The sequence below is a fragment of the Anguilla rostrata genome, chromosome 4, assembly GCF_018555375.3.
Source record: "Anguilla rostrata isolate EN2019 chromosome 4, ASM1855537v3, whole genome shotgun sequence".
Classification (NCBI taxonomy): Eukaryota; Metazoa; Chordata; class Actinopteri; order Anguilliformes; family Anguillidae; genus Anguilla; species Anguilla rostrata.
This window is the reverse complement of record NC_057936.1, coordinates 62,213,803-62,237,980: the sequence shown is the minus strand read 5'-3', so window position 1 is coordinate 62,237,980 and position 24,178 is coordinate 62,213,803. Positions and strand designations below refer to the sequence as shown.

Genomic DNA, 24,178 nt, shown 5'->3' with positions numbered 1-24,178 from the left:
TTTCAAATACAATAGATGTGAGGTTTCCAATCTGCACAAATGAGGCTTCACTGTGCATAAAATTGGCAATTGTGAAAACAGTTCTCAAGAGATTTATTTCTATTTGCTGTGTCGTCTTTGAGGCTTGGAAGCATGAAATGGCCGTGCTTGCCTCTTTCACACCTGTAGAACAAACCATAATTACATGTTTGGCTTATTTCCTATTCTCTGCCTTTTCTCACTATTGAGAGAAAACAGAAGCATGGAGGCAGCAATGTGTGCATGGATCACGGTCACCTAATGTAATTTCCCCATACAAACTGAGGCAACGGCGGAAAAGCCTGCCTGTGTCGTGCTCACACTGCGAGAATGTGTTGCGGATAGGCACTTAGCCTTTTTCACGTTAGATATTCGCTAGGTCCTTCAGTAGAGGGGTAGCTGTGTATTTTCTTAAGGTGTACTGGTTATGAATGTGATATCTGCCAGTAAAACACTGTGTAACCTATTTCTTAGTTAGACACATTTAGAGTCAGGATTTCACAGCAGGTCCTTTGGGTAATTCTAGAGCACGTTCGGACAAGAGCCTACCAAACAGTATCTAAAGAACTGTGGCCTTCCTTCCATTATCTTTACCCGCTTGTCCTAGGCAGAGTCATGGGTGGTGCTGGATCCTATCCCAGCATGCATTGGGCAATAGGCAAGAATACAACCCTGGACAGGCCGCCAATCTATCGCAGTGCAAGAACTGTGCCCCCCCCCCACTTTTTTTTTTGTAATTGCACTAAGTACTATGCACACGTTTTACTTGAACGTTACTCCAGAACGTGTTCTAAATGCAAACTGTTCAAAAAATGTAAAAAAAAAAAAAATTAAAAAATTAAAAAGCCTTCACGTTGAAAAACGGATCCGCTGCAGCTCTATAATTGATTTATGAACATGCCGACGACGTGACGACACAGAAGGTCCTCTGTCCTCTTAACCACCCATGTCGTATTCTACTCTTCCCTTCACTTTCTTTTAACTTTTGTTTTCAGTTTCAGTTTTACATAAACTCACCTGCCAGCTGCACATCTTGTCATTCCGGCATGCCTTTCAACACACCTACAACATAAAAGCCCCCCTTTTTTTTACATTAATGTTCTGGAGGAGCATCTTTCGAATTCGACATGCGGAGAGCCTGAGTGACACGGAGTAAATGCCCTTTTCCGTATCATGCTTCCTTTTTTGTTTTTCTTCCTCAGAGGCAAAACATAATGATGAGTGTCTCATTCATAATTCAACTGAGACTCTCGCATGAATGCTGCACACTTCTCTCTGTGTTGCCGCCTATAGAAATCCCACTGGTGCCTTCCTCAGTCTTACACATGCGCAGAGCTGCACGTGCGTATATACAGTGCAGTCCATATGTATTTGGACAGTGCCACGATTTTTTGTTGTCTTGGCTCTGTACTCCAGCACATTTAATTTAAAATGAACCAATGAATTTGGTGGAGGTAAAGGTGCAAACTGTTAGCTTTAAGGGTAATTACACACATGCACAAAGATCCAAGCAGGAATTACAGCCTATTTTTTTTAATACATAGTTCCCCCATTTTAGGGGACCAAAAGTAATTGGGTAAATTAACATGACCTTCAATAAAATCATCATATGTAATACTAGTTTGCAAATCCTTTGCATTGACTTTGCATGACTGTTGAAGACTGTGACTCAAAGGCACTACGGCGTAAAAAGTACATTTACAGCCATCCCTATGCATGTTTGTACAGTATAGTCGTTCTGCCTTTCAAACGCAACTCTTTGACACAAAGCAAACGTCCGGCTTCACGAAAGGATCATACGCAGTCAAAGCAAAGGTCACTAGATATGAGAGTCTATTGAGCAAACAGATACAGCTAAATGTGCATGTGTAGTGCGGTTCATGCCCTGTGGAGTGGGAGGACTCAAAACCAGATGCTAATACTTACTCGGATTTAACGCTGTTTCAAGGTGTGTAAGAAAATATTAAATCCAATTCCATCATCGGCTCTCCCAAAAAGAGATAAAGAAATGCATTTTTTAAAACCTCAGTTGGAAAAAGAAACACTTGGTTTTAAGGAAAACTCCACTAAGAGAAGAAAGGGAACAAAAAAATAAGGAGATTAGACAAAATGGGTCAGATTATTTACAATAACAATTTACTCATTTAGCATATGCCTTTAGCTAAAGCTAATTGTTGTATTTGCTTAATAAAATTATGGACAGTGGTTGCAAACAACATTGTTAAGTATATGTGACTTCAACCGATTAAGCGCTTGTAGAAGCAATCAATGTAATTGGTTGAAGTCACATAGACCTCAGAATATCGAGTGCAACATTTTTTTCACAATTTTATTAAAGTGAATCCAATGAGTGGTTCTTTTGAGGGCATTCCTGAAGCTGTGTACCAGAGAGAGAGAATGAAATGGCATGCCATGAACAGCAAGCACTGGACCTTGATTTAGAGCAAAGGGAGAAGAGGAGAGGGCCAAGCACCGGTCAAGAGTGGGCGGGGCAAAAGACAGATTCCCCCCTAAAGGCCACCTTGCAGGATTGGTCAGCGATATACGTGGAATTTGAGGGGCGGAGCCTGAGATGCCCATTTCCTTCAATGGGGTGAGGAGGATTCGGCGGTTGATGCAGTTGAACCAGCATACGGACACTCGGAGCGAAGGTTTCTTGCCTCTCACCGAGTGATCCGCCCTTGTAACTGTGCAGGAGTGCAGTCTCAGTGGGTGGAGTAGCATGACTTGGGTCACGGCGGGGTGCAGAAGCTTCCTCCGTAGGAGGCCGGGAGAGACAGCTGACCGCATATTCCCTGCTCGAGAGTTTTAGATAAAAAAAATTAAAAGTCAGCAATATAATTCATAATATCAGGCACTTCCCTTGCATGTTTCCACACTTGCAAAGGTTGTCCAGTTCTGTAAAAAAAATAAAAGGGAAATGGCATCCTGTGCTGAAGCAGGCTGGTTTGGGTCGAATTCAGGGAGGAGTAATTCCTGTTCAGAGCATATGTGCATTTAACGACAGACAGAGCTCACTTTGACCCTCAGGCCATTCTATATGACCAGCCGAACAGCCTGGGGGCCTGAAAAAGCAATCCTCAAAAACTCCAGGGGTCTATAATTGAAATGTGAGTCACTGTAAGATTCACAATCTTAATCTGTTTTTCAATGCCTGGAATTTCCTTTTTTCCCCCCTTTGTGCTATTAATAATGCTAAATAAATTTCTCACTTTGTATTGAATCAGAATGAAGTGATGTAATACAATGCAAACGTCTTGAAATACAAAACAAACAACAACAGCAAAAAAAAAAGTGTGTGAGTCGCATTGATTTCTAATGCCAGATCGGTAGCAGAAACCCCCTCATTCAGCTTCATAATCACCTGACGTGAAAGTATTATGTTGTCTTATTATGTAATAATGTGATGGATACATTTACAATTTGAAGTAACACCTGTTATGTTATATGTGTTTTGTATGTTATAGATGCTTAATAACCAACGGCTGTCTTAACCAAATGCATTATTGATGTTTAATACAGCATCTCACATTACATGTATAGGGTGTGGTGCTAAAGATGGGTTTGATCAGGGTTTTCAAAGAAAATGTACATGAAAACCTGGACTGTGTTCATGTTATATACTCCCATCTCTAGAGATCACATTGAAGTCTTGCATGATGTTTTTTTTCTTTGTCCAGTAACCTGGCCATTTCAAATCCATTTTCAAGTATGAGTTGATGTTGGGACTAAACTGCACAAGTGTACTTTAATAGCCTATAATGCAGTCACCAATGCTCTGTCAAGCATTCAAAAGTAATACGTGTATTATTAGATTTTTAAAGCCATTGTAAAGCACAGTGAATAAAATCTTTTCTTGACCCAAAAAAAAACCAAAACAAAAAATAAAAAAGATAAAACAGGAGGAGCCCACACAGTCCAACTGTGGCACAGATACACATTAAACATGGATTGAGCTTCTCTCCACGGAGAGAATAAAACATGTCTGAGTGTGTGTCCTGCTCTGGCTCCTAGTCAACAAATAGTGAACAGACAAGACTCAAAAGAAAACTCTCCCTTTTTTTTGTATTTCTTTTTGTTTATTTGTTTTTCCTTATTTTTGAAGTCTCTTGCTGCATCCATGCAAACACCCCTAAGTAAATGTGTAGGTACACAGGTGTTGGCAGTGTACAGGTACTGTTCGCCGCACTAGGCTCACTTTGTTCCTGATGACTTACTTGTATTGTGTATATTTATTTATTGTAATTTTTGTTGATCTTCCATCACTTTTATTCTCCCGTTAACGGGTTTAGGAAAAGGGGTGGCGCATTCCTCTGACAGACCAATGCATGACACATTTCTCAGTTTAGCCAAAAAAACAGCCAACAATCCCACTAGAGAAAGTGGAGCCTTCCCATTGGCTCGGCTAGGGCGATCATTTGTCGGATCAGGTGGTCAGGAACGTTTGGAGGCGACACAGCATGCCTGGATAGCGCTTCTCTGGTGAAGAGGGGCGGGTCACACCTGCTCCGAATCCCCGCCGTCTGTCATCAACGAACACCTGCCCCATCGCTGTCTCTGGAGTGGAGGCGGGAGTGGGGGATGGGGGGGGGGGGGAGCGCGGGCTGGCCGACGGCCCTGTGGGGCCCACACAGCCTCAGCTCCTTCTTCTTTTGCGCGGTTATAATGGTAAGCCATGCCGCGTAGCTGGGCTTTGCAGACAAAGCTTGTCTGAATCTTGTCCTGTTTTATTTATTTATTTGTTTCGAGGGTGTCTCACGCTAATGTGTTGCACTGTTCGGCAATCAGAAGATGACCTCATGCTGGCAGGAGACTGTTCTGGAGCTTTCCATATTTAGAGACATACAGCGAGACAAATGGTGACCCCTGCCTCAGCTGAAGAGCAAATATCCATCAATCAACTGTCAAAATTTTATTTATATTGCGCATTTTTACAAACAATCTGTCACAATGCCCATCACAGTTTACCCTGTGCTGAACCATAGCAAGCCAATGGTGCCTTCAGAAAAGAAACTGCCTGAAACCAGAATAAAGCAAAAAAAAAAAAAAAAAACTGCCACATCTTTCATGTAATTACACAATGCACTCCATTGTGAGAAATACACTTGATTAGGAATTCCATTTCACAACAATTACTCTCTTATACTGTAGCTAACCAATTAGCTTGAATTGCAATGTTTGAGTTGCAAATTGTTCATCTTACACTGACACCCACACACATATTACATTGTGGGTGCCACTGTAATTGTAAAACACCACGTTTTCTTTCCTGCGGTACGATGCTAGGTACAATGTTGTCTTCCATTAGATGTAGGGTCAGGCTAATTGCTGACTTTACCTTTCTAATCACCGTGACTATTTCCGTTTGCTCATTCCCTTGCGATACTTCCTCTGTGGTACACAGCTGCGTGGTACAGACTACTACACTCCGATGAAACACGCGCGGTGGGTTTCTGTGTACATCAAAGGATTTCACTTCCCTCAGAAGAACAGACTTCCAAAGAAACGCATTTATGTTTTTATTACAATCTGATTTTCTGTACACCCCATCATCCTCCACCCCCCCACCCCCAAAAAAGAAAATTCCTGTGTATTATTGCACCCCTTCATTGATATAGGGACAGTATCTCTCTTCTCCTTCTGTAAGAATCACACCACAGCTCTTTCATTAGATTAAGATTCAGGTTTAAGACATGGCAATCATGGCATGGCAATCACACAAGTAGCAAAGTCATCAGTTGCCTGTCTCTACCCCCTCACGTGGTAAAATGCTCCGTGGGGTGGTAATGTAGTACAATGGTTAGAGAACTGGGCTTCAAACTGAAATGACGTGGGTTCAATTCCCCTTCATGTGTCTTGGTCCCCTTCAGAAAAGAGTGCTCGTCTTAAAGTTATTCCGTAAATACCCAGCTACGCAAAGGGCTTTGTAGCTAAGTAATATAGTGTAAGCTCTGAACTTCTGCTAAATGCTAATATTTGATGTGACTTAATCTCGTAAATCCGGAATCGGACATATACACTCTTAAAATGAACACCGACTGCATGGCGTCACCGTTTGAAACCTTCCGCAGGTGACAAAATGGCGGACCGTGCCCCCGATCAGTTGTATGATGTACAAGTGGTGGGTGCCAGCGTTGCTGATGATTACCTCGGAGTCTCCCTCAGTAAGCCGAGCATATTGGGCTCTGACGGAAAGGCATTCCCTAACCCGTACTTTAGTGGATCTGCGCAAGTTTATGTCCCCGAGCTGCGAGCGCCAAATCAATGCTGTGCCAGAAAATTAGCATTTTTTCAAAAATGTATTCATCACGTTTTTTTTTTTTTTTTTTTTTGCTTCAGACTGAAGCTGACAAGACTGGTTAAACCCAATGACAATTGGTAACACTGCGATTTTGTGTAGCTTTAACTAAATAAATAAATAATAACAATATACTTTAATATTTATGTACATATTTATATACTTATACATGACAATATAGTATCTCTGCAGCGTGCGGTGTGAATGGGCCTTCAATTTACTTCAATTTTTATTCATGGTTATGTGTCTCGGCTCATCATGAAAAAGCATTAGCGCCATATCTTTGTGAATCGTTAATATGTGGCAGAAGCCATAATTAGATGCAATGCCTCTAAGGGTCTTTTTTCCCCTTCATCTCATTTTCTTCCCTCTGGAGTCCATGACAAAGATTCTTAGTATCAATTAGGCGAGTCGGGCTGGCAATTTTCTCTCTCATAAGAATTTTATGACAACACTGCCACTGCAGTATGTCATTTCAGACGTGTTCTTGGGAAGCGCTCGGAACTCTGAAAGCATCGGTGTCGACCTGACTGACAATAGCTGATCTGCTTTGGTGAACGGCCCTGTTTACTTTCATCTGCGCCATGCACTATTGTTATTTAGCGTACTATTTATCTTCCTGCACTTACCCTCTATCTCTCTCTCTCTCTCTCTCTCTCTCTCTCTCCCTCTCTCCCGCCATATCCCACCCAAAATTTACATATGTCCTTTCATCAAACATGTGTCCTACTCACGCGGATGCTGGAGCTAACCAAGATATAATAATAACGAAGACACGGTAATAATATATATTTTTAGGAATTGTTCTATAGTGGTGAGCATTCAAGGTAGCAAGCGCTATAAATAAAAATGCTGCGATGTGGCTTTCTATAATTACTTTGTATGCATCGGGATGCATCACAAGACTCTCTTCTCATTTTCCGCAGAATATTTGCTCGCATTTTAATTTTCTCGAACGCGTGCCTGACAGTTCTCACCGAGAGGCATTATTTCTGAAAAAATCGCGCCTCTGGTTTGCTTGTCAGGCAGTTTTTTTTTGTTTTTTTTTCTTCTTTCTCCTTTCTCTCGAACGTTAGCATATGAAACACAACAGGGCCCGTGGTGCCTTTTGAAAGCAAGCTGTAGTACAGGCGCCGAGCTGAGAGAGAGAGAGAGAGAGAGAGAGAGAGAGAGAGATTCACAAAGCCGACCGTTTCTGTTCCCTTTCAAAACGTAATCGCGCTTATTTTCAGAGCGTTTCTGACAGCTGTCGCTCTGAGCTCGTCTCTCGTTTCTCTAAATGAATAAAATCTGGCTGGTCCCCTGTTTCCTCAGGTTTTTTTTTGTTCAGTCAATAAATAGAGCTGTGAACCGAGTATCCACTTTGACACTGGTTTAATAACCCAGTCGGCAGGAAGTCACGTCTCTGGTGTTCCGCGGAGCCGCCAGGGCGGAGAGAGACACACTCCACACTTTTCAGGGCGTGTGCCTGTACATGCTAGCGTGCCTTTAAAGGCGAAACGAAAAACAATGAGAAAAGTTTCTTCTTTTCGTCCTTTCTGTTTTCTTTTTTTGCAATGACGCAATAGTTTTTTTATTTTTTTTTATTTTTTTACCTATATTTGCAGCGCCCAAAATTAAGTAAGTAAAAACATATGGGATATTCTGAAAGCTGACCTTTACATTAGCTGCACTGATAATTGATCTTAAAAAATATTAATTTCAAAAGGGATCTAAATCTTCAAATTTTCACTTATTAGACAAATATGAATTTGGAAAAGTCATTTTCTGAATACATTTCCAATGAAAAGATATGCAAATATATAATGGTGTGACTTAACATCACCTACAGATCACTACAGACATATAAAAACAAACTTTAATTTAGGTTGTGGTGGAACTCTGTGTATGGGGAGTCACACCTGCACAAGTAATGTATTCAGTGTTAAATCAGTGTTAAATCCTATGGAGCGCATATGGTTCCGGTTGGACTCCTATGTATATTCTGTTGGAGTTGAACTGACACTGGAAGTTTTACAGTGTATGCCTACTGCTTGAGTGGGCACAGGCGTAACTCCCGCTTCCAGACTGAGCTCCACCACACAGTCCTTGGTGAAAATGTCCCAGTGAGTTTAAAATGGAGAAAGCCTTTGGAATAGATGTTTATTGTACATTACAACCAAGGGGAAGAGATCTGCTGGAATGCTGACCCGAATGTGAGTTCACACAACTGTCACCTACAAGACCACAAACTCTGAACCCTTTTGATTACAATAGAAAATAAAAATAAAATGAATAAAACAATCACCATCATCATCATCAATTATCAGTTGTGGTATTGGAGATGAGAACACTGAATTAGCAAAGCCTTAGGCAGAATAAGAACTTTGAGCAGATAGGTCGGGGAAAAAAAAATGAAATGTGTAACCTGGAACAAAAATGCCTCCAGGGACAGAGCAGTGCGATCTGCGCAGTCCTGGGAGGGGGCGTGTCACAGACCCACTTAAGCCGGAAATGAACGGCCGGGGTGTGGAGAGACGGACCATGCAGCCAGACGTCACAAACAGCGTGTTTTTATTAATGAGAGCGTAAGCGGGATGAACGGGATTATTATTATTATTATTATTATTATTATTATTATCATTTGTAACAGAAAACATGCAGTATGTCTACATGAAAGCACAAATCCTAACAGTCTAAATGAAAGACATCTGCACCCCACTGTCACACTCACACGCAACCACACACACACACACACACACTCACACACACCCACACACACACACACACACACACACACACAGCAATGGAACTGGTGGTACCTGTGATTTCAGAGAGAGAGAGAGAGAGAGGTCAAGTACAGGGAGAGGGATAGAGTGACAGAGAAAGAGAGCGCAAATTTGTTTTCCATATTTCAGGTAATACTTGTGTATTTCCATCTAAGTTGATTGTTATGCATGCCACAGTGCACTTTCCTAGCCTTAGATAAATGACCCATAAGCCAGATTGGAAAATTAAATTCACTCAGACTAATATGTACGCAGGGACGGGGGATGCAGGGCTGCGTATTTAATTGCTTTCATAACACGAGTTAAAGCACCTGCAGCTTCACGGGTTCACCTCCCAAAACAGAGCCACCAAATTAATGGAAGATGCTTCAAAGATAGACTTGTCTGCGATTGGATTAGAAAGTACTGCCCTCAGGTGGAAGGCGCAATTACTGCAATATATATATATATATATATATATTATATATTATATAATATAAAATATTGTCAGGTAATTTAGTTTTCCTGTGCTGGTGGGAGTTGTCGCCATAAACAGACAAACAAAACAGGAAAATGTTGTACACTGAGAAAAAAAATTACTAAAGTCATTACTCACATACACTTTTCAGACATGCATTTTTTTTCCTCTGAAAATATTGAGTGTAAGAATTCACATTGCACTGCCACTAATGTTGCATTTATTTATTTATTTATTTATTTATTCAGTGTTTGTGCCAGGAGCCAGGGTGTATAACGTTCATAATTGACAAGTGGGAAGTGGGACACCGTGGTTCAGAAGGTGCCATATTTTGAAAGAGACATTAGACCAATGTGCTGTGCTCAGTGTGGTCAATAAAGATCTCATGGCAACTTTCAAAAGAGCAGGAGTGTCAGCCCCGGTACCCTGCCAAAAATTCCACACAAAAAAATTTCTCTCTATGTCCGGCCAACTAATGACCTCCCCCACACACATCTGATCGGCAATGAAATAAATGAATAAATAAACCGTGTCTGGTTTGTCGGTGTGTCAGTGAACTGCATTCCCTGAATAGAATCAGTCTGACACAGTCACACCTCTGAAGAATAAGGGGGGGTCTCAGTGTACAGGGTAGCAGCTGGTCAAACTCCAGGCAGCTTCGCCAGACCTCCAGGGTTGGAGTACCTAAAGAACAGCCCACATCCCAAAAAAAAATAAAGAAAGAATGTGCTAAAAAATATATACTCTTTTTTTTTTTTTTTTAAGAAGTACACAACAGGCCAGGGCAAGTGAAGTTCTGTGTGGACGGTAATCACCATGGAGATGACACAGCCGGGGGTCCTTCTCGGCTGCCGTCCTCCATGTTAGATCTCCAAGTCCGAAGCCTCTGGCTTTCAAGTGGCACACGCTGAGAGTGCTGACCGGTGTCGTGTACGATAAGGACAGGGCTGGACAGTTATAGCATGAGCTCCAACTGGTAAAATGAAGTGCGTGCTATGAGGAAGGAAGGGGGGGGGGGTACACAGAGTTAGGAAGTCTAACCTTTTAAAGACTTTTCCCTCCATTTTTTTTTATCTCTGCAGGGAAGCACTGATTGGATCTCAGATGTGTGCCTCCCTCTGCTGCGTCCGCCAACGACCCTTCAACCGCAGGACTCCAGGTGAGAAAGCACAGACTCCGGCTGAGGTCTATCGCCCTGACAACCCGGTGAGCCGTGACAGCCATGCGTGGTGGGAGGAGCTAATATCGTGGTCACCCAGCGCACGCTCGTCACCGAGAGCAGCTAATGCAGTGGTAACCCAGGGAACGATGGCCAGTAGGAGAAGTGAATGTAGTGGTAACCCAGGAAACGCTGGTGAGTGGGAGGAGCTAATGCAGCTGTAACCCAGGAAACCCTGCCCATGGCAGGACACAGCCAATTAAAATCACACAGCCGCTAACTCCCAGCCAATGAAAGTGAATGCATTACACTTATGATGCATGATGGGCATGGGAGTGTCTAACCATAACAGGCTGAGGAATGGCCATGAAAGTAAGAAAGTTATTACCAGCTGTATGGCAAGTATGAAAGACATAATAATTCACTGAATTGTTGCATAAACAGCAGTAAACCTTGACATGAAGATATGGCTGTGCAGTAAAAAAAAGAAAAGATTCTTATCGTTTAAGGAAGCTGTTCAGATTGTGAATGCGGACGGTTTGTCGTGCAGGATGTTAGGTCATGATAGTACTGTATTAGGAATGTTATATAGCTTTACAGCTGCTTTTATCCATAGGAAGAGTCCATAATATTAAGTATGAGTCAAAGATTGGACTATTATATAATGAGCCTGAGGGGAAGATATTTCAGATCATGCTTATAATGTACCGTCCTTTCAGAGATGCATCACTCAACAGCTTCTTGTTTTTTAAAACCACGCATTTATGAATTAATTTATTAATGTATTTATGTGTATTGTTATTTATGTCTCTTATTTATTTATTTATTAAGGGGGGGGGGGGGGGGAGGGTAAATATGAATCACAAAAAATTTTCTATTTCCTACAAACCATATCAAAGTTCCAGTAAAAGCAGTCCCCAACAACTCAGTACTTCTAAGGTTGTTGGAATCCTAGTTCCGCCAAAAAAAAAAAAAAAAAAAAACTCCCTACTTTCCTGTGTAGAAACTAATATGTTTGCCGATAAATATCTCATTCCCATTTAAAATCCCAGAAAATAAGATTCAGAACAAGGTGCAGAACAGGCACATATAAACGTCTCACTTTGCTTTTCGCCGTGTCTCCTCCAGGAAGACTTTGTAAATGCTCAATTTCATGGTTGGTCAGATATTGTCCTTGCTTATATCTAATCTTGATGCCTGTGAGCCACATCATTTTCCACTCTTCACGGAGACTGATGATGTTAACGAGCCCTAAAGTGTCAAGTCAACGAAAAAAAAAAAAAGGTTAACAGGCAGGTGAGCTTCGCACGAGTGCCATTTCGCTATAAAGCTAGAACGGTCAATTGTTTTTACACTTCCGATTTCCTAATTCTCCAAACTTACATGTATAATGGGGGGGAAAAAAGACAGTTGCCTACCTGGTTGAAGACAAAAAAAAATGCTGTTTTCAATGTGGTAGAGAAAATGACATGGTTCGATTGCCCTGAAAAAAAACTGAAATTTACAGCTTGGGGTATATGCGGAATACAACCAATGGGCTAGAGCATAAATAACAAACTGACTATTATTTTCCCAGCATGTAAGAGAAAAAAAACATATATGTATATAGATATGCTAAACATTTGTTGTAAATTATAAATGCTTGACAATTGCTCTCTTCATGTGAATATGCTTTCAGTTTGCATAACACTCCTGCGTTTAGACTCTAGAAACTGATTATTAATGAGAGGATGTCAGAGCAGAAAACAGATAAGTGGTTGTCTGTAACCCATGCACATTGACTGGGGGCTGTCTGCTCTTAACTGAGTCATAGCCAGTGGACTCCCAGTGGACTCTCAATATGAAGAGCCACTTACCAGTGATTATATACCATAGTTTAAAAAAATAAATTAAAAATAACCAAATGAAAATAGGACAACATAGCAAATAGTCTCTTGCCACTTAATCTTTGTGTCGTCCACAGGGTTATTTTTTTTCCACCCTTCCATGAGGAAAAAGTTTTATAATTTTTATAACAGACGGAAAATAAAACACTGACAGGAAGGGGTTTCCAATTACCAGCGTGTAGAAACAAAAGGGTCCAGGAAACAAGTGGCACTTTTAATTGCTTTTGTAAGCCTCCAGAAGTGCAGAGAATGTTTTTTCCGGGGAACACTGGCGTACAGCACTCTTGGGAGAAGAGACCTTCACACCCCTCGATCGATTTCTCAATTAAGGTTTATCCAATGGTTTAACCAAATCGGTGTTCCCAAAGCATATACAGAACATAGACTGTCCTGTCGAACATAGAGACATACCACAAACATTAATAATAATAACATCAATAATAATAATAATAATAATAATAATAATAATAATAATAATAATAATAATAATAATTACCATGCAGGTAGGTTAAACCTATGTTAAACTATATAAATGACTGCCAAACAAATGACAATTCATTAACTAACTATGTATATATTACAATGACTAACAACTAGTCATTTGTCACACTCTCTTATTCATGTAAAACTGGGCTGACTTTGCTCCATGGCAGGACATGATAGTTTTTATGGATCAGAAAGTTTTTCCATTTTCTTACAAAACTTTTTTCTCTCATGTGCTTGATTCCTCCAGATTAGAAGTGTACAGATCATTTCTGAAGCTGTCTGAACCTTTGGCTGACATCAAATTTGATTAATATGATTTAAATTAGTCTCGTTAACCAGCGCATGGCAGTGAAAATGCTAATGCATGGTTCTGGCCTACCCTTTCATCTCCCCTTGCTCTTTCTCCCTTGAAATGAGTTGGGGTGAAATCAAGTTGCCATAGCTCCCCACATCTTCTTCTGTCTTTTTATCCGAGTTGATGTCCAGATCGTTATTTCAGCAAGAAAGATGCTTATGCAGTGTTCGATACTCAAGTGTGGTGATACATCTGAAATGAAGCATCTGCAGCTTTCAAGGACACAGTGCACTCGAGGGACCTTGATATCCCGTTCCAATATCAAGGAGAAACTATTTCAAAAGGGCGTGTACTTTTTTCAAGGGTAGCCAAGTTGCATATGCATACACTTTACTTTACACCAAGCGTTTTTAATATCGAAATAAGGCAAACATTACTAATCAAGGGAGGACGCATGTATAATAGCAGCTCAATGGGCACAGTGCTACAGCTTTCATTTGCAAAGCCTTCCCATCCAACTCCACCAACTTGAAACCAGGAGAACAGATTGGCATCGTTGTGATTCAAAGGATCCATAGTGTGTGCAATGTGTAGTCATCACATGCATCCCTTTTCTGAATGCACTTAATTGGGTGTATTGAAATGGCTATATACTCTTTATTTCAGAGCGGGCCCTGTCTTGACAACCAGCGGTGGCACTCACAGAATTAGCTGTGGGATGAAAATGCAGCTTCTCTAGCGTTGCGCTGCGAGCGAGCTCCTCAGTAGGCCAGCGAAATACCACTGGGAAATAGAAATGTCCATGGGGCTTCTAGTTCTGTGCCCCTTTGAAACAGCTTTTGAACAGCTGTGTGTGTGTGTGTGTGTGTGTGTGTGGGTGTGTGTGTGTGTTTGTGTGCGTGCCTGCATGTGTGTGTTTTTTCCCCTTAGTGAGGCTGTCAGATGACACCCACTTTAACACCCTTCTCCACCTGCCCACACACACACACACACACATGCTCACACACACACCTCCAGCTCTGTCTCCCTGGGGATTGTGCAGAACAGCTCTGGTCCGTAGGGCCTCCGGATAGCTGTGTAGCCTGGACAATGCAAGGTGGGCGCTGATGAGATGAAAAGGCCAGGTCTGCTTCAAACCCCCCCTCAGAACTGCTACAGCCCCCCTGACATACTTTATCTTCTTCTTCCCTGCCAGCAGAATGATAAGCTGCACATGCATTATATGCAGGTGTAAAGGCCCATTTAAATGTTCAACATGCAGTACCCATGGAGCGTGGCCTCTTGGACTGGTCAATGTCTATTTTGAATACACAGCATCGCTCAAAAGCACTTTATAATTCTGGACATTCAGGGACAGGTCCAGAACCCCTCTACCTGCTGACCCCCCACACCCTACTTCGGTAAATACCTGGTTGCCTCGCATTGTGATATTTCAACCTCTTAATGGACACCCCATTTACACTTGTGGAAATATGTGCTTATTCACATAGTCCTGCTAGTTACTAGCCTGCTGGGCAAAGAGGTTATTAGCTGTAGCATGTAAATACATATTGCAATCCAATGTTCACAATACATTCAGAGCAATCTGTAGTGTCAATACCAGATAATCCAAGGTTACACAGTATGAATCAAAGATAATTTAACATTGCTTTATCATCTCGAAAGCTATATTTTGGTACCTATGACTAATGCTACGTAAATCAAAACTTTTAGGTAGAGAGAGAGAGAGAGAGAGAGAGAGAGAGAGAGAGATTCCGATAGTTGCTGAGAGAAAGATTCAGACAGAAAGGGAGAGACAAGAGAGACTTAAAGAGATGGAGAGTCACTGAAAGAGAGGGAGAGATAAAGAGACATGAACTGTGGCTCTAGCTTTTCACAGTAACCACACTGGTGTTCCACGGCGGAGCTGAGAACACAGAGTAATTAGCTGGCTATGAGCACCGCGTCAGGAGACAGGATTAGTTTGGGAGACCGCTGAACTTTCCACTCGCTGTTAGATTAGGGGGGAGATACGGGGGGACGCGCATCCTTTTCAGGCCAGTACTCGATGTCCTGTTTAAGTCTCCGGCGCTTCCAAGGGCTAATCCTCCAATGGTAAGGGAAGGTCGAAGGTACAGAGAACAGGAAGGGCTTAGAAGAAGAGGACGGAGCAGTGCTACTCCTCATGCTAATGGTACTGATGCTGGTAGATGATATGATTTTATAAAAAAGAAACACCGGTGAGTAAAGGAAGTCCTGGTGCAACATGGGGGGGTGGATTTGCGGGGGGGAGGGGGATATCTCTTGATAAAATGCTTCTTACATTACATTGTTATGTAATGTTCTGTTGCCATTACATTTTAAATTTATACCGCTAGTTCCGCGATAAGGGATGAATAACGTAATTACGAAAATAACATTATTTACCTTAGGTAAACATTGGATCGTGTTGCCCCCCCCTGGCAGTTGTGGCCCTAAACACCCGCATAGAGTGTTTATGCCATGGGCCGGCCCTGATATTATGATCATTAAAGGACCCTTCGCTTGGACCATGAGAGGCCTTTCACCTTCCAGCCTGGTGAGTGAGTTTCCTTATATCGGCACCTGTGACGGTTCCGCATACATGTTTTAAAACGGCAAATAAATAAAAAAAATACATTTCCAGACTAAAGGCTTAAATGTGCCATCTTGACAAATATGTCCCTTTAAATAGTGTTTCCAAAGACAGATATTTCTGACAGCCAGAGCAGCCGAAATGGTGCATCACTCTTTGGAGGCAGCTGGCAGGCGTGAAAACGAAGGTTAAATTATTGGTGTTCTCCACAGACTGATGTTCGTAGCCATTCAGGGGGTTGGCTACCAAGGCTGGCTGGATGTTAAAAAGGCAGGAGCTTCGTGCGTGAAAAATCCCCCTGGGAGAGCAGTGTGCGGGTTCATTCCTTCTAGAAAAGCTCTCTGAAGACTGGAAAACAAATGATTTCACAAATGAACAGGGCTGGGAGTAGACTCGATGCGGTTTTGAAGAGAAATATAAATGAACTGGGGGAGAACAGGCAGCAACTAGAGCTAAACAGATTGACAGGCTTACAGATTAAAGTGTGAGTACGTAAGCATAAGTCAGAGATGCAGTTCGGCGGAAGAACTAAATAATAAACATCAGTTAGGTTTAATTTTACTGCCAGTTCGACCTAAACTGAAGAGGGATATACTGCAACCAGACAGAAAAACATGTATACATTAATTTACATTAAGGTTTAAAAATTATACGGTAGCATTAGGAGGATGAAAGCAAATCCATTTCATCTAGTCTTGCAGAATCAGAATGGTCATATCCAAAAGTATATATTTTTTTTCTGCTTGGTGACTCAGCATATCCTGATTAGGCCCTGATCCAGTGTGTGGGTGGGACCCACGGTCTGGTATTGAGTACATCCTGGGCTTTCAACAGGGGGTCAGCAGACCCCTGGGGGTACTTTAAGGTACTGCAGGGCTCTATGATTACGATTTTTTTTTTTTCCCCAAGGAGGACATGTGTTGCCTGGAAAAATAATTTATGAGCACATCAACTAATTGGGATGAATTATTGTGTAAGTTTTTTTAACTTAGGAGCACACTAATTCATCCCAATTAGTTGATGTACTTCTAAATAATTTTTCCAGGCGACACACGACTCAACTTTCAGGAGCAAATGCTCATTAAATAGGAGCGCTGTAGAGCACTGCACTGCAGGGGCCCCTGGCCACACTTCAAGCAGTGGCTTTACTTGATGTGTTTCGGATAAAGCACTTGCCGTGCCTATGCCGTCTTGAACCGATAGCAGAGGCTACAGCCTTGTGTGGGTGGGGAACATAATTGGCAACCTTGGGACGTCAAAAATAGGGATATTTTTCATATAAAAGCAGGGGGCCTGGGGGTCCTCTCCTAAAATAAAAATAAAAATAGATAAATGAGAGTTTCAGGGACTTTGTCCCCTGCATTATGGTGATCGTTCTGGTGAATTATGAAAATTATAAGAACTGTGCAAGTGCGTTTTTTATGTTATTATGTTAAATCATTTGAAAAAAGGAAGCTTCAGCGAAAATCCAATTTAAGTATGTCCATTCAAATTTTATGACTTAAAATATTACAATTAATGTTTTTAGAAATGTAATGATTAATGTCACTGTGATCCCCATACTCCATACTAAAACGCCCCCCATACATACTAAAATTGGTGTGGCCAGGTTTACAAAAGGCATACCGCTTTCCTTTGAACCATCCCATAAGGAAAGGATATTCTTCCTTTCCACAAGATCTGAAATTGTCTTTCTTTCTCTTTGAACTTTCAATTTCTCTCTCCGTCCAGTCAGTTACTCAGGATAGCAGCTCTCGTCATGCACCCATGTAGCCATGGAGACGACACACGTAGTGCGGCTGTGCTGTCATCCAGGTGGAAACAGTAGAAGTTTTCAGTCATAGGGCCTACATGCTGAACAGACAGCATATAATAACAAAAAAAATGAGGGGGGGGGGGTGGTCCTAAAATGTCTCCTAAAATGGGTGAAATATGGGAGAATTGTAACCCCAGGACATCAGGAGGGTTGGCAAGTATGGTAGGGAAAATGGCTGGCAGTTCCATTTTTTTTTTTTTTTCGCTGGTTGGTGCTTCTTCTTTGTTTCTCTTGCTCTGTGACTATTTCAGTAAACATATGAGTTGGCCTTGTAAATGTGAGCCCCGTCCCCTTTACTACGAGACAATTTTCACTTATGACAGTGTGCCAGTCTCTGTACAAAGATGAGGCCTGTCTCCCCAGGGTCAAGGACTCCGTTCTCAGATTAGAAACAGGGAGGAAGTGAAAGGGAAACAGGGTAAGAGGCCAGAGATCCGCACTGATTGGCTGAGCCTGAATAGGAAGTCCGTCCCAGCATGAAAGCTATTGATCAGTTCTGATGTCACGCGTGATTGATTGATGGCTTCGCACCCAATGGTCAGGGGAGGTGTGCTACCTGGAGAAGACAAGATGTCTGATACCTGAAGGTGTGAGGTAATGTGTGAGACGAAGAGGTGCTGCTTAGCCTCGGGAGAATAATAAAAAAAAAAAAAGTAACTTCTGAACGCCATTGAATAGTGACTCAACAGGCATATGGTTACACATTCATTCCGAAAGGTAATGTCACAAGGTAAGTTAAAATAATGCTCACTTGATCACTTGAACCACCATTGTAAAAAAAAAACAATAATAAGAAGCTCTAAATTCATAAAGTGAATGTCAGTTTAAAACCATAATTTAAAATCAATTCATAAGACAATTCCCGGAAGTACCTGGTAGAAATCCATTGGAACTGGGGAAAACTGTATGAATCCATGGTAGAACGACTTTAAAACCATTAATGGTTTAAAAAAAATAAAAAAAATAAATAAATAAAACAATAAAACAACATGGGGAGAGCATGTGACCTCCACACAGAGAGTCCCCAAGCTGAGATTCAAACCCACAACCTTCTTGCCACAAAGCAAGCTAAAGGTGGCAGTAGCAAAAAAAAAAACAAACCTGCCTTGACTTTAGATCGCTGCTGTATTTGAAGCATGTGGCCACATACATAGAAGTGCATTGCTAAATGACTCAAAACGCTTAAGCAAAACTTTACATTATGGATTAACAATTCACATAACATGGATTGACAAATATTTGTACTATGCATGGTACAGATATACATTTGTGTAGCCATTTTTAAATGCATTTATAGCGTGCATTTATTATTCATGATGTGGTCCCCAGTAAGTTGAAAGTGATGAATGTGTGACTGTTTAATTCAAAATGCATTGCCGCATGCATTTATATTGCATTATCAATGCGGGCCTATTTAATTTATAATGGATTGCACAGTGGTTTTATTGTATAATTTCAATGTCATACATTATCCTATGCATGATCTTAGCAGTATTTATTTATTTATAAATATTCTCCAAATAGATTTTGAATGCACTGCTTAAATTATATATTTCTATATCAGATGTGACCCCATTATAAGTGAAATACAAAGTGAATTAATTCAGTCAACCAACAAAATAAGTAATGTGCAAAATGATCACTTCATGCAGTCACAATGACATAGCATTACTGTCAAGTAGATCTATTTCAATTGATGAACAGACACATTTGACCATTGAGACCATGCTCAGGGAGAGTTGATTGGCACAATACATTAAAATATTTTTTTGCAGAAGCACATATATATTTCTTTATTTATTTGTTCATTTATATTTCAATTAATGTGGAATTTAAAGAATGGTCTTCTGAAACAAGATTTACCCTGCTGGAATGCATGCACCCTTCTTTTCTTATATAAAATGTATTTTTTAACAGAGGTATTCAAGTCAGTTGCAGACCAAAGCTGTGCCAGGAAGTAAATTAAATTATCACAGAGGATTATTTCCAAAACTTAGTATCCTGAGAATTTATGAATTCTGCATCACTCCATTATGAGTTGCCAAAGGAAAAAAAAAAAAAATAAATAAATAATGGTCGTAAATTATGCGTGTATTAATATGGTATATCTGTGCGCATGCATGTGTGTGCGTGTGTGTGCATGTGTGTGTGCGCGCATGTATAAGGGACAGTGCGTGTTCACTGCATTGCTAAGAATTCATTTTCACCACGTTCAGTGTCATTAACACTGCTGTAGTAATGCATGAGATGAAATAAAAACAAACACACTAAATATATTTGTTCTGGACCTTCTCGGAAAAAGAGCAATGCTGACACCAAAATTTTAGTTTAAGCACATTTGATTCAGTCAGGGCACTCAAAGTAGCCCATCAGTTTGTCTGATTGTCATTTTATTTATTTATTTTTCTCATTTCCCACTGCGAGTTTATTATATGGGGCCAGATGGTGCCAGCTTCTAATCTAAACTCTGACTTTTCTCTGTCTGTTTACATTTTTAATAATTTTATAAGCAAATGGAGTGGGGAGGGGGGGGTAGTACAGCTGTAAAACGAACTGGATAAACAAGTACAAATCCCACGGCATGAATCTTCGCAGGGCTGGCTAGTACACGTGTACTTAGTAAGCATCGAATCGCTGAGGTGTTTGTGTGCTTCCGGGCCTAGCCTGAGCATCAGGTCTTTCCTGTGAAAATTGCTGATGATGCAGCTCGACTTTCTCGATGAAATATTAGCTCACCGCGTACATAGTGCTTTCCCATTTGCTCAACATTACTCAAGCTGTTGGGGGGGAAAAAGGTATGTCCCCAGACAGCATTTGACCTTCAGATTTAAGTCAGATCTATGAGAAGGCAATAGCCCCAGCACTTCCATGTGTAAACAGATAAACGGCATGGTTTAACCTGGCTATGTTACGACATACACGCACTGAAATGTAATTAAGTGAAAATAACCATTAACTGAAAATGTGCCTAATCTGGCTGTTGGAATGCAGTCAGACAGCTTCACAACACACTGCTTCCTGTATTCATCCCTGTGATCAGTCCTTCAATCAATCAAGCAATCAATCAACCAATCATTCAGTTAATCAGTCATCAATAATGAAATTTTGCAGGGATACCTTGATGATCTTTCAGCCCAAATTCTATGCAAATCTCAGATGGGTTCCTCTTTCAGGCGTGAATCGTGTGGAGTGTGTCCTGTTTGAATTGTAGAACATATAGAATGAGCCTTGGAAACGGTGCACGGGTTTACAGAGTTTACAGCAGGTGACTCACAGGGCTCCATCGTGTCAGGAGCACGCTGTTCTGGAGAACGCCGTGGACAGAACAACATGCAGCTCACCCTGTAAAGGTTAAGAAGCAGTTCCCATAACTCCGGGATGCACAAAAACCCCCAGCTGTTCCTGTCAAAGAGTCCGGCTGGCTCCCTTGCTTCTCGTCAGAGCGCCTGGATCTCTCTTCGCAGTTGTCACGCTTCCATTGTCGTCATGGTAGCTGTTTGCCGACAGATTAACAGACCCTCCGGCTCCAGCTCTGTGAGTTCCTTGTTGATGGTCCCTCAGTTCAGCCTGCATTTTTCACATTTGATAATCCCTATTCAGTGCCTCCATTTTGTGTTTTTTTTTCTCATCCCTTTCTCTCCAAATTTTACATTCAGCTTTTTTTCACACCACGGTCCACAGACTGACCTTGCACAGACATGATTCAGAGAAAGACACGTTGGGTCAGGTGCACTGAGCCTTTTGTGACTTGTTTCAGGTGCGGTTGTGAGGCATTCTGACCCAGATAACATGCGTGTTAATGTGTAAAACAGTTGCAGGTTCATGCAATTAACAAGGGTCACTTTCTGCACAAAACATCTCCACCTCTAAAGAGCTGGCATAAATCAAGATGAAAGCAAGAAAGAAAAAGACTCAAAGACACACCGACAAAATCTTTGCGGCAAGAACCACAGTATTTCAACTCCCCAAGCAAGAAATCATGAAGTTGTACAGCTTTTAAAAGTCATGCAATAATTAAGTCTGGGTCGTTGCCATGGAAAATATTTGTCACAGTCACAGGTCACAGGGACAGTCACAGCAAAGTTGTTAAAAATTGTGAAAACTGACAAGAGGCAGTAATCATGGAGTGTTCTTTGAAATTAATTCTTTAAAATAACCAATATATCTCATGCACACCTGTGGGAAAGGAAGTAGCACACAAAATTGCAGCAACTGAAATAAGTGCTTCAAAAAATAAATAAATGGCCAGTTGCCGCTAGCAACAAATACAAGTAAATGCATTGACAGGCTAGTGCATTGAAAAGAGCGTGATTTTTGCCTTTTACAGAACATGGATGCGTCAGGGTTTGGTTGAGTTGGAACCCAAGTGCAGAGTAAAAACAGACGCCAAAAGGTAAATTCAAATAAAGACTTTACTTTCAAAAACAAAACAGAACAAAGGAAAGGCCACGGGGGGCAATTTCAAAAGGAAAAACCCAGAAAAAAAACCCAGAAAACACGTAACGGAACTCGAAACATGCAGAGAACTTGGAAACATGGGTAGCAGACATGGGCAACGTAAACTGTAGGATCAAGTAACAGAGCGACAGAGAAGCAAGACTTAAATATACAGGGTAACAGGACACACTTGGAGACAATCACAGACGACGAGCAGGCGGGTGCGGAATGAAACAAGGCGACGAGCAGACGTGTGTGGTATGTGATAACAATTAACCCATTACCACAACAATGAACAATAACCAGACACGAAACGCAGGCAGACCAACTAAGGGGCGCGAGACAGGACAAAAACTACGGGGAGGCAGGAACAGAGGAGGCACAACCGTGACATGAGAGGTAATTTGCTTAAATTGCATTACTAAAATAATAAAAACAGGGTTACCATGTGTTTGTTTTCATTTCTTTAAAGTTAGTTTTGGTACATTATGTAGCCTACGTTGCGAGGTATGAGTCTTTGACAGGGTGCCTGTTGTCACTGACAATGTCACCATTGTTAACAGAAGGAGCACTCAGCATCTACACTGATGACAGGGGCCATAAAACATTTGATTGCAAAAATTGGCCGTAGGCTGCATTAAAGGCGACAGTTACCATCCAACACAGTCCAAAAAATCACAGAGAGCACCAAAAACAGAGAAAGAACCGCCAAAAAAGGTTAAAAAAATATATCTTCCAAACAAGCAGCCATAGACATAATTGCTCTTCTGGACGAAATAAAAGATGACCTAGAACCTCCCGTACAATCTTGGCATTCTATCCCGGCAATAGTCAAGCTCGGTGCAACGTTACGCTGTCTTGTAACTGGACCTTTTCAATCGACAATGGCCATCACGGTCCGCACTTTGACGCGTGCGCTGTCCGCAGTGCTGGATGTTCTATTAGGCTACGGGACGCCAGCGAGCACCTCCGTTTCCCCATATCCAATCAAGTTATTCAATGCACTGAACAGGACTTCTTTGAATTGCTCTTCTTTTTAAGCTCTGCTTCATGCAAAATGCGATTAGTAGGCAGTCCCATTTGCTGATTGCACAATTACCTGCAGCCATAGTAAATAAAAATGTTAATTTCATGCAGACTGCATGCACCAACATATCCTTATGGGGCCACCGTTTTATATACGTCCACATGGCCCTTTGTGAGCTGCTTTAGCAAGCAAGCTGTGTGAGTTTAGTTAACCAACAGGGGTCACTGGTGAGCAATTTCTCTTTCCCCGGGCAATGCATTTTTAATCCATAAGGTCCTTGCACTGAAGCTACATCTATCTGTGCCAATACAGAGTTCACACACGCGCACACACGCAAGCATGCACACACACACAGTAATGTCAGATGGACATAAATATATGCTACTGAAAATGAAAGGTGAACCACTTTGCAGTTGAATTGCAGGATGAATTGCTGGTGTGTTATTGTGTGTACTTACTGTTTAATAGGGGAACAAATAGGGTCAAAATTGGCAGAAAATGGTTCATCAGACGGCAGGATTTCACTTATTTTTTTTCATGACAATATTTCACATGCCATAACATGGATCTGCAAATTGTACCCACCAAATTCTATTTCCTTTAGTATCTTATTTAACCACCTTCAAATTGGAAGACGGGATTGGAATGCATTTCGTGTGCAGTTGAGTGTTACCAAGGAGATGGATATTTTGATGTTTGACTACAGCCCTTGGAAGGCCCTTGGGAACATGTCTGGTAAATGTGAATAAAATGTCAGGAACTTTCTTTCCACCTCGTCACAATAGAAGATTTAGCAGAGCAGGTTAGCTTAATAATCCTTGACACTTATGTGTAGTTTATCTGTTCAAGTCAATTGTATCTTGGCTATCTCTAATCTCTCATTTTCACTGATTCTGAAAATACGTCCTTGTAAAATCTGAATTGGAATTAGAGCTGTG

The 24,178-nt window shown here is 41.3% G+C and overlaps 1 long non-coding RNA gene across 1 annotated transcript; it reads right to left on the bottom strand.

Moving 5' to 3' along the window:
• Window positions 1-21,009: 21,009 nt before the first annotated feature.
• On the bottom strand, window positions 21,010-22,666 carry LOC135253911 (uncharacterized). The gene is made up of 2 exons (XR_010329718.1): window positions 21,953-22,666; window positions 21,010-21,343 (listed from the first exon to the last, which is right to left on the bottom strand). It is a non-coding gene; the product is annotated as an uncharacterized LOC135253911 (long non-coding RNA).
• Window positions 22,667-24,178: the final 1,512 nt, after the last annotated feature.